Source organism: Neovison vison, chromosome 11, assembly GCF_020171115.1.
Source record: "Neovison vison isolate M4711 chromosome 11, ASM_NN_V1, whole genome shotgun sequence".
NCBI lineage: Eukaryota > Metazoa > Chordata > Mammalia > Carnivora > Mustelidae > Neogale > Neogale vison.
The window spans coordinates 8,889,163-8,906,500 of NC_058101.1; positions in this window are offsets into that span (position 1 = coordinate 8,889,163).

The window sequence follows — 17,338 nt, forward strand, 5'->3', positions numbered from 1 at the left end:
CAATGACTCTCCACTGTAACTGGAATAAAATACTGACTCTTGACCATGGCTCCTCAGAGTCCTGTCTCTACCTCTCAGGAGGCACTCACTCTGCCCCAGCTGCCTGTGCCTTTTTCTGATTCTCCAACAGGCTAAGTTCAGTACTATCCTAGTGTCTTGCACTCTGACTGGAAAACTCTGTCCCCAGAGTTGTGCGTGGCTCAAGTCATTGCCATCTAACTGAGGCCTATTCAGAACACCCAAACTAAATTAACCCTCTCAATGTGAAATAATTAATTGTGCTCACCTATCCATTGTTTATTGTTCTGCCCTTTCCCAATCCCATGTAAGTTCTAGGTGAGCAGAAGTCACTGATATTTGGGGGCTCTAGAGAAGTCTGACACATGGTACCCTCTTTAAAAGAATGTGATGGCAATTTTTTGATCCATTTTTTCCTTCTATTTTCTCTCATCAAGATGACTAAAATATAAGGGGAAAAAAGAATAATAAGAGATTGTAGGGTCCAAGAGCAGGCCACCCAAAATGTGCCACTTAAGCAAAATGATTATTTTAAATGAAGATTACTTAAGAGACAGCTTTTGCAAGAAGGACTCTCAGAAGTAGAGAGTCCCTGAAAGTAGGAAGTAAATCTGCCATGGAAGGTACTCTCCCTGCACCAAGAGGGGGAGAGATATACTTATCACGGGAGATAGGAAATTTAGAGCCAAGAAGGCTCTAACTATAAACAAACAGTGTTACTTTTTTTCTAATCTATGATACTAACCCATTTTCTGCTGAGAATTTCTTACTAACTGAAGCTCCCAAAGTTAATTTTTCCTTGTATAGGTCAATTCCTCACAGATTTATTGTCTCTTTCTCTCTTTGTAAAGAAAATCTAAGAACTGCCTGCCTTGTTCATTTTTTTTAGGTCTCAATTTCATTATTGGGCCTCTATGAGCACGTAATACAACTTTGGTTTTTTTTCTCTTGTCACTCTGTTTCATGTAAATCTAAATTCTTAGTCTAGCTAGAAGAACTGTGGACAGAGGGAAAATTCTTCCTCTTTAAGATCAAGAAATAACAACATCAAGGGAAATAGAACAGTTCCTCCAGATTGTTCAACACAAAATGAAAAAAAAAAGAAAGAGACAAGTATACTGCCAAAGGAGACCTATGCAAACTGTGTACAGGCAGAGTTCAATTAAGTTGTCACTTGATTTTGGTTAGTGTAACTACTATGCAAATACCTTTGTTTGCTTTTATTTTAGCAAGCATTATTTTCCACAATAGATTTTGGGTGGAGTAATCATTGTGCTTCGAAAATATTAGTACACTGTCCTTGATTAAGAAAAAAATGAAATCAAAACATTACTTACTCTGTAAATGACTGCCACATTGCTCAATATCCCCATTGTCATTAAGTAAGTCTCTTTCCATCTGAGGTATCAAAACTTCTTTTTTATTTTAAAAGAGAGTGAAAAAAGAAGAAGAGGTGAAGATTTTTTATAATCATCCATTGAATTTTGCATATAAAATGGTGAATACACTTTATATATATGTATTTGTGACCAAGACACACCTAAGGGCTGGGCGATTTGTCCCTTTTCCTAAATTATGACCTTTCAGACCCAGTAAGAACCTACCTGTTACTTACAGGATTCCAGCTTTTCTTGCAGTATATTTTATCTGTATTCTTGCTGCTTGAGAAAAGGAAAGATGTTTCCACAATATGAACCAATAATGGGAAACAGCGAAAAGGAAAATGTTGTCATGAAAAAAAAATCCCAGCCTCAGAATCGGAAACTTTGTTCCTACCCCTATATGATTTCTCAGGGCCTCATATTCCAGGATTTAAAATAAGCACAGAGATCTTTAAGGTTTGATTAAACTCTAAAAAAATGAAAATAAAAAGTCATCGCAGAAGAGCTTTCCTTAGGCAATCAATGATTAAGATTATATCTCACTGAGCTATCAGGAGAAGAATGAAGACATTGTATTATTAAAGTAAACCTCATTAACAAAATCATCCCTAAAGAAATTGTTTTTATTGGGAATATTTATTAAGAATGGCACTTGCCAAGGGTGATTTCAACACAAAGAACAGTAAATCTATCACAAGTTTTCTAAATAAGGTTCTCCCAGTTTAGTTCAATCAATATTTACTAAGGTTCTAATTTTCTAATTTCTAAATCAAATAGAAATCTTTAGCTTGACTTTGGACAACACGACAGAGAGTTTTATTTTTCACTACTGAAGATTTGTACTTTGTAGGTTCTCCCCCCCAATAAGGAATCAGTTTCCCTCATTGTTGAAGAAAACACATTGAGTTCTTCTTTTGGTGGTGGTGGTCGGGCGGTGGGTAGGAAGAATGGTGATAAAGGACACTGTCTGTCGATAACCTAAACTTTCCCAGTGGCAATCTTGGAGTCAAGAGCTTTACATTCATTGAATCGTGATTATTCTTAAATGTTTGGAGTGAAGGAAGCCTTGGAGCAGCAGAGCTCTTTTGTAGAGAAAGAGACTCTTTGCACCAAGGTTGGAGCAACTGAAAGAAAAAAAAAAAATGTGGAGAATGGGTATCTCTGAGGAGGCTGCAGCGAGTGACATGGTCAAAGCCCAGAGAACATGTTCAAGTCAGAAAGTCTGAAATCTGGGCTGGCATAGAGACCTCCCAACAATGAGGTAAGTAGGAGACACAGCAATTTTCTCAGTGTACATGATGCTTGGATATACATACATACTTCTATAAATTCAAAATATCTTCCATTTTCCATTTTTAATTCCATCCAGGTTTCCATCTAGTACCCTTTGTTGCTGTCCTGTCTACCAAACCCTGGCTAGTCCAATAGTACTGCTACCAGATTCTACTGTGTAGGTGGAAATGAGAGCAGTTACCAGGTCATTCATTCACATGGGATGGCTGAAGGGCCTTTGCACTTGCTGCTTTCCCCACAGATATATGCCTAGTTTATTCCCTCATCTTCTTCAAGTGTCAGCTCAAATATGGCACTATCCAAGAGGCCTCCCTTCTCCTCATTTGAAATGCCATTCCTCTATTAATCTCTATCCACTCATATGTTACATTTTTTTTCATTGTCCTTATCGCCCCCTGACATATATTTTCATGTAAATATATCTATTTGATTCTATGCTTTTCTTGTGTCCATGACTAGAGAGTTAAACTCCGTGAGAGTGGAGACTTCCACGTACTCACTGCTGAATCCTAGCACCAGTAACAATGTCTGGCTTAGTGTGTAGGTGCCTAACAGACCTTTGTGGATTGCATTAATTAAAGCCACTCAGTACCTTTGATCACCTTTCAGAACAAGTCAAAGCACTGGGTAGGTAGAGAAAGAATTTGTCAAGGTCATTTTCTACCACCTGGACTTCCCCATTTTAGCTCTTCTGAAGGCTTGATGATGGCTTCCTCTCAAGGGAAGAATTAAGAGATCAGAGACAATGTGGAAGGTCATTTGTTGCTTATGTTCTAGATATGCTTTTAAAGCTGTAATTTTCCTAGAGGAAATATTTACAGGGTATGTTTTACACAATCACCTGTTCTCCATAAAAATGATAATAGAGGCATTAAATACCTTAATTCATGGCAGTTTGCCACAAACACCATCAAATAAAGGCTCTGAAAACACCTGTTTTATTTAGTATTATACTAACTTTCACAATCTTACCAAAGTACAGCACACTTTTCTGCATAACTACCACTAACATCCCAGCAAACGCAAACATGAAAGGATGGTAGAGGATAGAATCCCAGATTCTCTTCACATCCTTTCTGGATCCAGACATAATGTATCACAAAGAGGTTTGTTCCATATTTCCCAAGTGAGTTAAAAAATAGAAATTCTTTCAAATGAATGTCAACATCTATGACGTGTGTGTGTGTGTGTGTGTGTGTGTGCGCGTGCACATGTGTGGTGTTCAGCTTTGCCTGGTGGATGATCTTCAGGATAAGCCTATCAAAGTTCAGGACATAAGATCACTAATTAAAGTGCAGGACAAGAGTTTTAGCTTCTCTGTGGTTTCCTAAAAATGAAAAAACAAAATTACAAGTATACCAAGCCCAGCTGGTGCCCTATAGGGTCAGTCAGAGTTTCTATAGATAGGTGACTGTAATAATTTCAGCTGGTGAGTTCGTAAAAGGAAATGATCATCCAGAAATAAAGAAAAGGGAGAAGTTCAGCAGAAGATAATCTCTCCCCTTAAAAAAAAAGTATATATATATATATATACTTTTTTTACATATACTTATACTTTTATATATATATATATATATATATATATATATATATATATATGCAGTCTACAGGACTCATAGGGACAACAATTTTCAGACACAAAGTCTACATATCTGACATTGTATGGTGTTCAGAACATTTCCTGATTCTGAACAGATGGCATACCTCTCTTTACGTCAGTTTCCTTATATGAGAATGAGGTAATGAAAGTCTCATTCTAAACAATCCTTATGAAGATTAAGCAAGATGACGCACTTGAAGAGCTTCATTCAGGGCCAGCACGTACAGATGCTCCTTTGAGTTGGATATTATGAAGACAGTAGGAGGAATTCCACAGAAACTTGTCCTCAGGCAAGTCACTTCCTCCTTCCAAGAGTCTGCTTTCCTGTATTGACAGTTTTCTCAATAGTTCCTTGGCCTACCAAAAAAAGCAGTGGGAAAAGGCAGCTCATTGGATGGAAACAGGTGCACCTAGTCTCAATCTGACTCACAAAGACTGACAGAAATAGGGTGAGTATCCAATTCCAGGACCTCTGGTCTTACCAGTATTAAAATCACTTAACAAAAAACAAATTAGAGATCCCCGAATAGAGCAGGACTTGGTACTAATCGGGAAGAACCTTCTTTCCATCATTGTGTTGTTCGATAATGCAGGGTTAAGGTGAGAAGTATCTTCAAAGGATACTAAAAAGTAAGTAAAATGTACTAAGCTCTTACCATACAATTTCTGGGCTAAACACTTTGTAAACTTTCTTAAATTTGATGCTTACAGTAAACTAATGATTCAGACTATTTTTATATCAATTCTCTGGACAAGTGAATAGATCCTTGGAGTGGTCAAGAAATCAGCCTGAGGTCACACACAAGGTAAGTGCTTTGATCTGACCCCAAGAGGTCTGTTTCCAGTACCAGTCCATTTAATGACTCTGCTGCGGTGGCCTACCTGGACCAAACCCACTGCCTATTGAGATTCTGAGTCACTTCTTATAAGAAGCTGTAATGTAGATACAGCTTTTCATTCATCAGAGTGTTGACCAAAATATGATCTTTTAGAGGACACACCACCATGTTTAGCCAAGATTTTATTCATTGCTGCATGGTTTATAATCATCAGAAACTCTTATGTTACTTGAGGAATGCCAGCTGGATATTTCTCTGGTTAAAAATCATCCTAACTGTATATGGCCTGTTCATGAGTCTTCCTAACCTCTAAATAGGTATTGGTCTTCAATACCACAACCTCCATCTTCTGTTAAGCCATTAGCAATCCTAGCATACAATCCTCCTTAAGATGAAAGGCAATGATGAAGCCTAGGTATCCAAAAGTCTTACGGATGTTGAGTGAGGAGATTATGTGAGAAAGATTATTATGTCGTCATATTATTGCACAAAAAATAAAATCAACCATGGAATTTAAATCTTCCAAACCTAAAAGCCTCTTGACTGAATTGGTTGGTTATCTGTTTTGATGTTTTGAAGGGCTCGCCATTCTGTTTTTGTTTGTTTGTTTGTTTGTTTAAATAGACTTTTTTTTTTATTTGACATGTAAGCAGCACTTCTGCATTGGGTATGTAAAATGAAATTAATAAAAAAATCCCTAGGCCTTAAAAATTTTAAGTTTTAACTTGAAAATGGTTATAAGAAAGACATTTAAGAAAATTTAAAACAGCAATACTGATATAAAGTGATGATTATAATCTAGTCACTATATATATTATTTTGGCACCAGTTTTGTGTAACCAAGAAATTTTCTAAATTGATGCTACTGGTGTACAAGCCACAGCAAACTGCTAATGCTCCTGTATATCTGAATTGGAATGGACACAAATAATGATAATCTTACTTACTTACATTATGTCTTCTCTGTGGCAGACAATGCTCTCATATAATCCTCATTAAATCCCTATAGCAAAAGTGAGGAAAGAGAGCCCAAGAGGCCAAGAGAGGTTTATCAATTCATCTGAGGTCACATAGCTTGCACGTGGCAGAGCCAGGATTAAAACTCAGAAAATATGGTTTCAGAGTCTCAGGTCTTCACCCCCATACTCTGACTCAATGTTATTCCCAAAATGTCAGCTTAAAGGGCAAGACAACTCCTATCATAGGAGCCTTAGGTGAGGAAGGTCATGCTCTAGCCTTCCACTCAGAAAATACTGCAAGAGCAACCCAGACTGAGAATGACTGGAAAAGCACAAACTAACTGGCCTAGCCAGGGCCTGCCACAAAGGCCAACCTCACAGGACTGTCTCTTACTGAGAAATGTTAGGTCAGGATGACCACCTAGAGGTGCTGATGGATGGACACCTGTGCCCCTCTGGCCTGCTAAGCTTATGTTTCAGAGGAAAGAAGGGTCTCTTAATATATGAATTCCCCTGAATATTTCCTCTACAGAATGTGAAGTGTCACATCAGGTGATTGATAGGGCCTGAGGATAGAGAAGTCATAGGTCCATACCCTCCAGAAACTCATGTTCTAAAGGTCTTTGTTGGCAACCACTCTTGGTTCTCATTTCCCTCAGACTTTCCTCAGATATCTGTATTTAATTTTCAAGAAAGTTTTAGTATCTTTTTAAGATTTTTTTAAAGTAATCTCTATACCCAATGTGGGGCTCAAACTCACTACACTGAGATCAAGGATCACACGCTCTCCCAACTGAACAAGCCAGGCACTGTAAGAAAGTTTCAGTATTACACATAGGTTCAGACTTTATCAAACTGAGAAATGAATTGACTTAAGAGTTAATCCGTTGACTAATGAAAACCAGCCAAACAAGTTAGGGGGAATTCTGCACCCTCATGCCTTGCTCTGATTCAGACATCAGCATTCTTGAGGTAGAGGTTGCAATGAGCTGACTGCCAGCACTACTGATGTCCTTCAGCTATGGACTCAGGGACTGAGAGATACCAACAAGCTTGGGACAGAGGACTATGTGCTACAGAAACAACTTAATCCCATATCTATTGTGTATCTGCCAAGCAAAGACATTTCATGTGTTAGCTGACAATGCTAATGCCTTTTTGGTGCATTCACAACACACTGGGAGGTCATTGCCAAGCTTCCTGAAGTACGGTAATGTGAAAATTAGAAGTATTCACTAATGCCAAGACAAGAAACTTGTATTATAGCTTTGCCAAATTACATGAGTGAAATCATATATTTTGAGATTATTTTCAACACATTTATTTAAAGACTACCATCAGCCAGGAAATGTGTCAACTATTTAGAACACAAAGATACATAAGACATGGTCACATCTAGTGCCAAACTTTCAATGCATATCAGTGGAAGCAGTAATATCTATGATATCTTAATACAAGGGAAGCAAAACTTGTCTTCTTTCTTCTTTGAGGGAGACTTAATTTGATGTTATCTTAGAGTGTTAGTTATAAATAAATAGTTTATGTTCTTAGTCTTAGATTTTGAGCAGGGGAGCAAAGCAGTTCTCAAATGCTAGGCAAAACTTTTTTAAAGTTTCTGAGGGTGGCAGGACGCCTGGCTGGCTCTGTCACCTGGGCATCAGCTTTCAGCCCAGGCCATGATCCCAGGGTCCTGGGATCAAGCCCTGCATCAGTCTCCTTGCTCAGGGGGGAGCCTTCTTCCCCTTCTTCTTCTATGGATCCCCCTACTTGTACTTGCTCTCTCTCTCTCTCCATCAAATAAATAAATAAAATCTTAAAAATGAAGTTTCTGATGGTGACAAAATAAGAAGCAGAATTTCATAATACAAACATTATGTAAGACATTCCTTGTAAAGAAAGAAATCAGTCTCTTCAATAAATGGTGCTGGGAAAACTGGGCAGCTATATGTAGAAGAATGAAACTGGACCATTCTCTTACACCGTACACAAAGATAAACTTGAAATGGATAAAAGACTCAATGTGAGACAGGAATCCATCAGAATCCTAGAGGAGAACATAGGCAGTAATCTCTTCGATATCAGCCACAGCAACTTCTTTCAAGATATGTCTCCAAAGACAAAAGAAACAAAAGCAAAAATGAACTTTTGGGACTTCATCAAAATCAAAAGCTTCTGCACAGCAAAGGAAGCAGTCAAGAAAACAAAGAGGCAACCCACGAAATGGGAGAAGGTATTTGCAAATAACAGTACAGACAAAAGGTTGATATCCAGGATCTATAATGAACTCCTCAAACTCAACACGCAAAAAACAGACAATCATATCAAAAAATGGGTAGAAGATATGAACAGACACTTTTCCAATAAAGACATACAAATGGCTATCAGACACATGAAAAAATGTTCATCATCACTAGCCCTCAGGAAGATTCAAATTAAAACCACATTGAGATATCACCTTACACCAGTTAGAATGGCCAAAATTAGCAAGACAGGAAACAACATGTGTTGGAGGGGATGTGGAGAAAGGGGAACCCTCTTCCACTGTTGGTGGGAATGCAAGTTGGTGCAGCCTCTTTGGAGAACAGTGTGGAGATTCCTCAAGAAATTAAAAATAGAACTTCCCTATGACCCTGCAATTGCACTCCTGGGTATTTACCTCAAAGATACAGATATAGTAAAAAGAAGGGCCTTCTGTACCCCAATGTTTATAGCAGCAATGGCCACGGTCACCAAACTGTGGAAAGAACCAAGATGCCCTTCAACGGACGAATGGATAAGGAAGATGTGGTCCATATACACTATGGAGTATTATGCCTCCATCAGAAAGGATGAATACCCAACTTTTGTAGCAACATGGATGGGACTGGAAGAGATTATGCTGAGTGAAATAAGTCAAGCAGAGAGAGTCAATTATCATATGGTTTCACTTATTTGTGGAACATAACAAAAAGCATGGAGGACATGGGGAGATAGAGAGAAGGGAGTTGGGGGTAATTGGAAGGGGAAGTGAACCATGAGAGACTATGGACTCTGAAAAACAATCTGAGGGTTTTGAAGGGGCGGGGGTGGGAGGTTGGGGTGCCAGGTGGTGGGTATTTAGAGGGCACAGATTGCATGCAGCACTGGGTGTGGTGCAAAAATAATGAATACTGTTATGCTGAAAATAAATAAAAAATAAATTAAAAAAAAGAAATAAATGAATTTGGCAGTAACAAACTTTGTTGACATACCCCCATGGGCCAATGTCTAAGTGTCTACTTCAGAGACAGTATGAACAGGGAAGAACATTTATCAATAGCATGATAGAGATTAATAATTGTCAATCCAACAGCCAATTCCCTTTTCTCCTAATTCTGATTTGACTATGCATTCTCCACAATGTGACCATGTGGATTCTGTGCCCACCATCACCACCCCCAGGGATGAATTATAACTGATCTAAATCCATCGGGACAATCCCATTTTCCTTTGCTAGTGATTGCTTTAGGGGTTGGCCCGTGACCTATCTCTGGCCAGTTGGATGATAGAGCAATATACTAGAAAGACTCCTGGAAAGGACTTTCTTCTCAATAAAGATAGAAGCATACAATAGATATGCTCTTTCTACTAAAGACACTGTCCTGTGCAAGTATGATGCTTGGAGATACACCCTCAACTTGTAACAATGATGAAAAGCATCATCAATGTGACAGGATTTCAAGAGCCTTGATAGCATGGTCAATCTGCTTAGCCATTCTTAAAACCAACCTTTTCATGACTTTCTGTTATGTGAAATCATAACAAACAATTATTTATCCAAATGAACAAAGTACATTGTCCAGGCTCAAAGATAATGAATAGGAAGGGATAGGCGAGATTTCAAATACGGATATATCTAATTCAAAAACCATTGGCTTGGTCCATTATGCCAGACTAAAGAAGTAAAAAACTAAGAGAGGAAAAAGTGAATATTAAATATCCTGGTTCTTCCCTTGGTACACAATGGTTATCCCAATGTGGATATCCCAGTAGTATATACTGGGCAAGTGGCAGATCTGTTCAGGAGTTTTTGCTTCCTTTGCCCTAAGTCAAGGTCAGCTGTAGAGATCATAGCATTCTGACTGGTAAAGTTTAGCTAAATGATTCAGAACAAGACAATTTGTTTTAAAACTTCTTTAGTGATTCAAATCCAAATGTCATAAGTATCAACAACTTTTATAGCTTTCAATCTAAATAATCATTGCCCAAATAAGCCTTCTTCTTGATTTTTAGTTATGCACAAATTATCTTCTTTAAAAGCTTCCCTGAACAATCAAATAAATTTCTGAAAACATCCACATTAGGTCAAATACTTCAGCAACTTCCTTTTTCTGATAAAATGAAGAGTTATCTTGTACTGAAAACAGAGACTGTCTCTCACAAGTCAACAGTGATTTAAGAAATCTGGAGAGATTTCAAACACTTCTGGAGAAAGAATAACATTATGCTCTCATGATAAAGATGACAGCACCCTCAGGAGAAGAAGCAATTCCAGGGAGAAGAGCAAATCAAAATGGTGGAGGAGTAGGAGACTGAAATATCATCAGGTCCCAGGATTTCAGCTAGAGAGGTATCAAACCATTCTGAACACCTGCAAACTCAATAGGAGATCAAAGAGAAGAAGAGCAGCAATTCTAGGAACAGAAAATCGACCACTTTCCAGAAGGTAGGACATGCAGAGAAGTGAATCTGAAGCCACCAGCTGATAGATTATGTGGGGAGGGGCTGGCTCCCAACAAATGAGAGAGCAACAGAGCACAAAATTGGAATTTTAGAAGTCTGCACCACTGAGGGATGTCGATCCAGAGGCTAAGTGGGAGGTGGAGCCCTCATGGGGACAGTGTGGTCTCATGACCTGCAGGATCACAGAAAGACCCAGGGTTGCCTGAGTGTGGCAGAGCTGTCAGGCATTGGAGCAGGGAAGCTGGCTACAGAGATGGAGTCAAGGAGTGTGCTCTCAGCTCAGGATTACCATAAACCATGATCTAATGCACAGTTGGGTCACTGCTCTTCAAGAAGAGAGACACCCCCTTGTTCCTCCTCCAGGAGGAACAGCATAGAAGTGTGCAGCAGGAATCTGCTGGGTCTGGAGACTCCAAATGGGTCTGTGCACCAGAGATAAAAATCCTTGGTCACAGGCCAGGTGAGCTCAGAGTGTGGCTGGAGACCAGGAAGATAGGAGGGATTGACTGTTTTTCTCTGAGGGTCTGCTGAGTAGTGGCGCCCTGAGCTCTCAGTTCCTATGGGCCAGAGATTTGGAGGTGGCCATCCTCATTCCCATCCTCCAAAGCTGTAAGGAAAGCATTCAGGGAACAAAAGCTACTGAGAGCAAACCCAAGTAGATTACTTAGCCTAGCCCCGGGCAAGGGCAGTACAGTTCCACCGTGGGCAAAACTTTTGAGAATCACTGCAACAGGCCCCTCCCCCAGAAGATTAGCAAGAACATGCAACCAAGACCAAGTTCACTGATCAATGAGAACTGCAGAACTCCAGAGCTAGGGGAAAGCAACACATAGAATTCATGACTTCCTTCCCCATAATCATTTAGTCTTTCAAAGTTAAATTTTAAAAATTTTACTTTTTCCTCATTCTATTTTTTCAACTTTTTCTCTTTCCTTTTTTAATATTTTTAAACTATTCTGTCTTATCAATACCTTTTTAAAAATCTTTTTTAAATTTTCATTGTTATAGTCATATTTTATCCCTTCACTGTATTTAACCTTATTTTTCGTATACATATAGGTTTTTTTTCTTTAAAATTTTGGGATACAATTTCTTCTAATAGATCAAAACATACACTAAACCTAGTGTGTGGCTTTATTCTAGTTTCCAACTTCATCACATTCTCTCCTCTTTTTTTTTTCTTTTTCTTTTTCCAACCAACTTGCCTTATCAATTCCTTTTTTAGAATCTTTTTTCACTTTCATCTTTGCAGTCATATTCCATCCCTTCATCAGGTTTACCCTTATTTTTGTATACTTGTGTTTTTCTTTCTTTAAAATTTTGGGAGATAGTTTCCTCTAAGAGACCATAATACACCCAGAATCAAGTGGAAGGCTCTGTTTTATTCACCAGTCTGAGATATATATATATATATATATATTTCCCCCCTCTTACTTCTCCCCCTGGTTTTGGGTCTCTTCTGATTTGGTTAGTGTATATATATTTCTAGGATCTTTGTCAACCTTTAAGTATTTTATTCTCTCACTCATCTATTCATATCTGGATAAAATGATAAGGTGGAAAAAATCACGACAAAAAAAAAAAAAAAGAACAAGAAGCAGTACTGATGACTAGGGACCTGATCAATATAGACATTAGTAATATGTCAGAACAAGAGTTCAGAATGATGATTATCAAGGTGTAGCTGGGCTTGAAAAAAGCATGGAAGATATTAGAGAATCCCTTTCTGGAAAAATAAAAGAACTCAAATCTAAACAAGTTGAATTCAAAAAAGCTATTAATGAGGTGCAATAAAAAAAAATAGAATCTCTTACTGCTAGGAAAAATGAGGCAGAAGAGAGAATTAGTGATAGAGAAGACCAAATGATGGAGAATAAAGAAGGAGCAAAAGAGAGACAAATACCTACTGGACCACGAGGGGAGAATCTGAGAGAAAAGTGATGCCATAAGATGAAACAATATTAGAATAATTGGGATCCCAGAAGAAGAAGAAAGAGAAAGAGGGGCAGAAGGCATATTGGAGCAAATTATAGTAGAGAATTTTCTTAATATGGCAAGATAACAAGCATCAAAATCCAGGAGGCACAGAGAACCCCTCCTCAAAATCAATAAAAATAGGTCAACGCCCCATAATAAAACTTACAAGTCTTAGTGACAAAGAGAAAATCCTGAAAGCAGCTTGGGACAATAGGTCTGTAATATACAATGGTAGAAATATTAGATTGGTGACAGACCTATCCACAGAGACCTGGTAGACCAGAAAGTACTGGCATGATATATTCAGAGCAATAAATGAGAAAAATATGCAGCCAATAATACTACATCCAGGTAGGCTGTCACTGAAAATAGAAGGAGAGATAAAAAGCTTCCAGGACAAACAAAAATTAAAAGAATTTGCAAATACCAAACCAGCCCTGCAGGAAATAATGAAAGGGGTCCTCTAAGCAAAGAAAGCCTAAAAGTAGCAGACCAGAAAGAAACAGAGACAATATACAGTAACAGTCACCTTACAACAATACAATGGCACTAAATTCATGTATTTCAATAGTTACCCTGAATGTAAATGGACTAAATGTCCCAATCAAAAGACACAGAGTATCACAATGGTTAAAAAAAAATAGGACCCATTGATATGTTGTTTACAAGAAACTTATTTTAGACCCAAAGACACCTCCAGATTTAAAGGGATGGGGTAGAAAACAATTTATTATGCTAATGGAAGTCAAAAGAAAACCTGGGTGGAAATCCTTATATCAGATAAATGAGATTTTAAGCCAAAGACTAATAATAAGAGATTGGGAAGGACACTAAATCTTATTTAAAGGATCTATCCAACAAGATAAGCAAACAATTTTAAACATCTATGCCCCTAACATGGAAACAGCCAATAATATAAACCAATTAATAACAAAATCAAAGAAACACATCAACAATAATACAATAATAGTAGGGGACTTTAACACCCCCCCTTACTGAAATGGACAGATCATCTAAGCAAAAGATCAACAAAAAAATAAAGGCTTTAAATGACACACTGGACCAGATGGACATCTCAGATGTATTTTGAAGATTTCACCCCAAAACAACAAAAAACACATTCTTCTCTAGTGCACATGGAACATTCCCCAGAATGGATCACATCCTGGGTCACAAATCAGGTCTCAACTGGTACCAGAAGATTGGGATCATTCCCTGCATATTTTCAGACCACAATGCTCCGAAACTAGAACTCAATCACAAGAGGAAAGTTGGAAAGAACTCAAATACATGGAGGCTAAAGAACATCCTACTAAAGAATGAATGGGTCAACCAGGAAATTAAAAAAAGAATTTGAAAAATTCATGGAAACAAATTAAAATGAAAACACAACTGTTCGAAATCTTTGAGACACAGCAAAGGTATAAAAACGTATATAGCAATGCAATGTATTGCTATAAATGTTTATGAAAATGTTTATATAAATGTATATAAAAACATATATAGCAATATAAGCCTTTCTCAAGAGATAAGAAAATGAAAACACAACTGTTCAAAATCTTTGGGACAGAGCAAAGGAGTATATAAAAACATACATAGCAATACAAGACTTTCTTAAGAAACAAGAAAGCTCTCAAGTACACAACCTAACCCTACACCCAAAGGGGCTGGAGAAAGAACAGCAAAGAAAGCCTAAACCCAGCAGGAGAAGAGAAATAATAAATATCAGAGCCAAAATTAATGAAATAGAAACCAAAAGAACAGTAGAACAAATCAACAAAACTAGGAGCTGGTTCTCTGAAAGAATTAATAAGATTGATAAACTTCTGGCCAGACTTAATCAAAAAGAAAAGAGAAAGGACCCAACTTAAAAAAAAAAACTATTCATGAAAGAGGAGAGATCACAACCAACACCAAAGAAATACAAACAATTATAAGAACACATTGTGAGCAACTATACACCAGCAAATATGACAATCTGGAATAAATGGATGCATTCCTAGAGATATAAAAACTACCAAAACTGAACCAGGAAGAAATAGAAAACTTGAACAGACCCATAACCAGTAAGGAGATTGAAGCAGTCATCAAAAAATCCCAACAAACAAGAGCCCAGAGCCAGATGGCTTCCCAGGGGAATTCTACCAAACATTTAAAGAATTCATATGTCCTGAAACTGCTCCAAAAAATAGAAATAGAAGGAAAATTTTCAAACTCATTTTATGAGGCCAGGATTACCTTGATCCCAAAACCAGACAAAGATCCCACCAAAAAGGAGAATTACAGACCAATACCTTTGATGAACACAGATGCAGAAATTCTCACCAAAAAACTAGCCAATAGGATCCAACAGTTCATTAAAAGGATTATTCACCACGATCAAGTGGGATTTATTTCTGGGCTGTAAGGTTGGTTCAACACTCACAAATCAATCACCATGATACAACACATTAATAAAAGAAAGAACAAGAACCATGTGATACTCTCACTAGATGCTGAAAAAGCATTTGACAAAGTACATCATCCTTTCTTGATCAAAACTCTTCACAACATAGGCATAGAGGGTACATACCTCAATATCATCAAAGCCATCTATGAAAAACCCACAGCAAATATCATTCTCAATGGAAAAAAACCTGATATCTTTTTCCATAAGATCCAGAACACAGCAGGACTGTCTATTATCACCACTGCTATTTAACATAGTACTAGAAGTCCTAGCCTCGGCAATCAGACAACAAAAAGAAATAAAAGGCATCCAAATTGGCAAAGAAGAAGTCTCTCTCTCACTCTCACTCTTTGCTGATGATGTGCTACTTTATGTGAAAAACCCAAAAGACTCCACTGCAAAACTGCTAGAACTCATACAGGAATTCAGTTAAGTGTCATGATATAAAATCAATGCACAGAAATCAGATGTGTTTCTTTACACCAACAGCCAGACAGAAGAGAGAGAAATTAAGGAGTCAATCCCATTTACAATTGCACCCAAAACCATAAGATAACTAGGAATAAACCTAACCAAAGAGGCAAAGAATCTGTACTCAGAAAACTATAAAGTACTCATGAAAGAAATTAAGGAAGACATAAAGAAATTGAAGAACATTCCATGCTTATGGATTGGAAGAACAAATATTGTGAAAATGTTTATGCTACATAAAGCAATCAACACATTTAATGCAATCCCTATCAAAATACCATCATTTATTTTTCAAAGAACTGGAACAAATAATCCTAAAATTTATATGGAACTGGAAATTACCCCAAATAGCCAGAGGAATGTTGAAAAAGATAACCAAAGTTGGTGGTATCACAATCCAGACTTCAAGCTCTATTACAAAGCTGTAATCATCAAGACAGTATGGTACTGGTGCAAAAACAGACACATAGATCCATGGAACAGAATAGAGAGCCCAGAAATAGACCCTCAATTCTATGGTCAACTAATCTTCGACAATGAAGGAAAGAACGTCCAATGGAAAAAGGACAGTCTCTTCAACAAATGGTGTTGAGAAAATTGGACAGCCACATGCAGAAGAATGGAACTGGACCATTTTCTTACACCACACACAAAAATAGACTCAAAATGGATGAAAGACCTCAATGTGAGATAGGAATCCATCAAAATCCTTGAAGAGAACACAGGCAGCAACCTCTTCAACGTGAGCTGCAGCAACTTCTTCCTAGAAACATCGCCAAAGGCAAGGGAAGCAAGGGCAAAAATGAACTATTGGGACTTCATCAAGATCAAAAGCTTTTGCATAGCCAAGGAAACAGTCAACAAAACCAAAAAAGACAGCTGACAGAATAGGAGAAGATATTTGCAAATAACATATCAGATAAAGGGCTAGTATCCAAAATCTATAAAGAACTTATCAAACTTAATACCCAAAGAACAAATAATCCAGTCAAGAAATGGGCAGAGGACATGAACAGACATTTCTGCAAAGAAGACATCCAAATGGCCAACAGATACATGAAAAAGTGCTCCACATCAATCATCATCAGGGAAATACAAATCAAAAACCACAATGAGATACCACCTCACACCAGTCAGAATAGCTAAAATTAATAAGTCAGGAAACAACAGATGTTGGCGAGGATGCAGAGAAAGGGAAACCCCCCCACACACACTGGGAATGTGAGCTGGTGCAGCCACTCTGGAAAACAAGAGATTCCTCAAAAAGTTAAAAATAGAGCTACCCTATGACGGGCATGTGCACCCAAATGTTTATAGCAGCAATGTCCACAATAGTCAAACTATGGAAAGAAACTAGATGTGCATCAACAGTTGAATGAATAAAGAAGATGTGGTATGTATATGTACAATGGAATACTATGCAGGCTTCAAAAGAAATAAAATCAAAATAAATAAATAAAATAAAATAAAATTGCCATTTGCAATGACATGGATGGAGCTAGAGGGTATTACGCTGAATGAAGTAGTCAATCAGAGAAAGACAATTATCATATGATCTCTCTGATATGAGGAATTCGAGGGGCAGGGTAGGGGATAATGAGGGGTAGGGAAGGGAAAATGAAACAAGATGGGATCAGGAGGGAGACAAA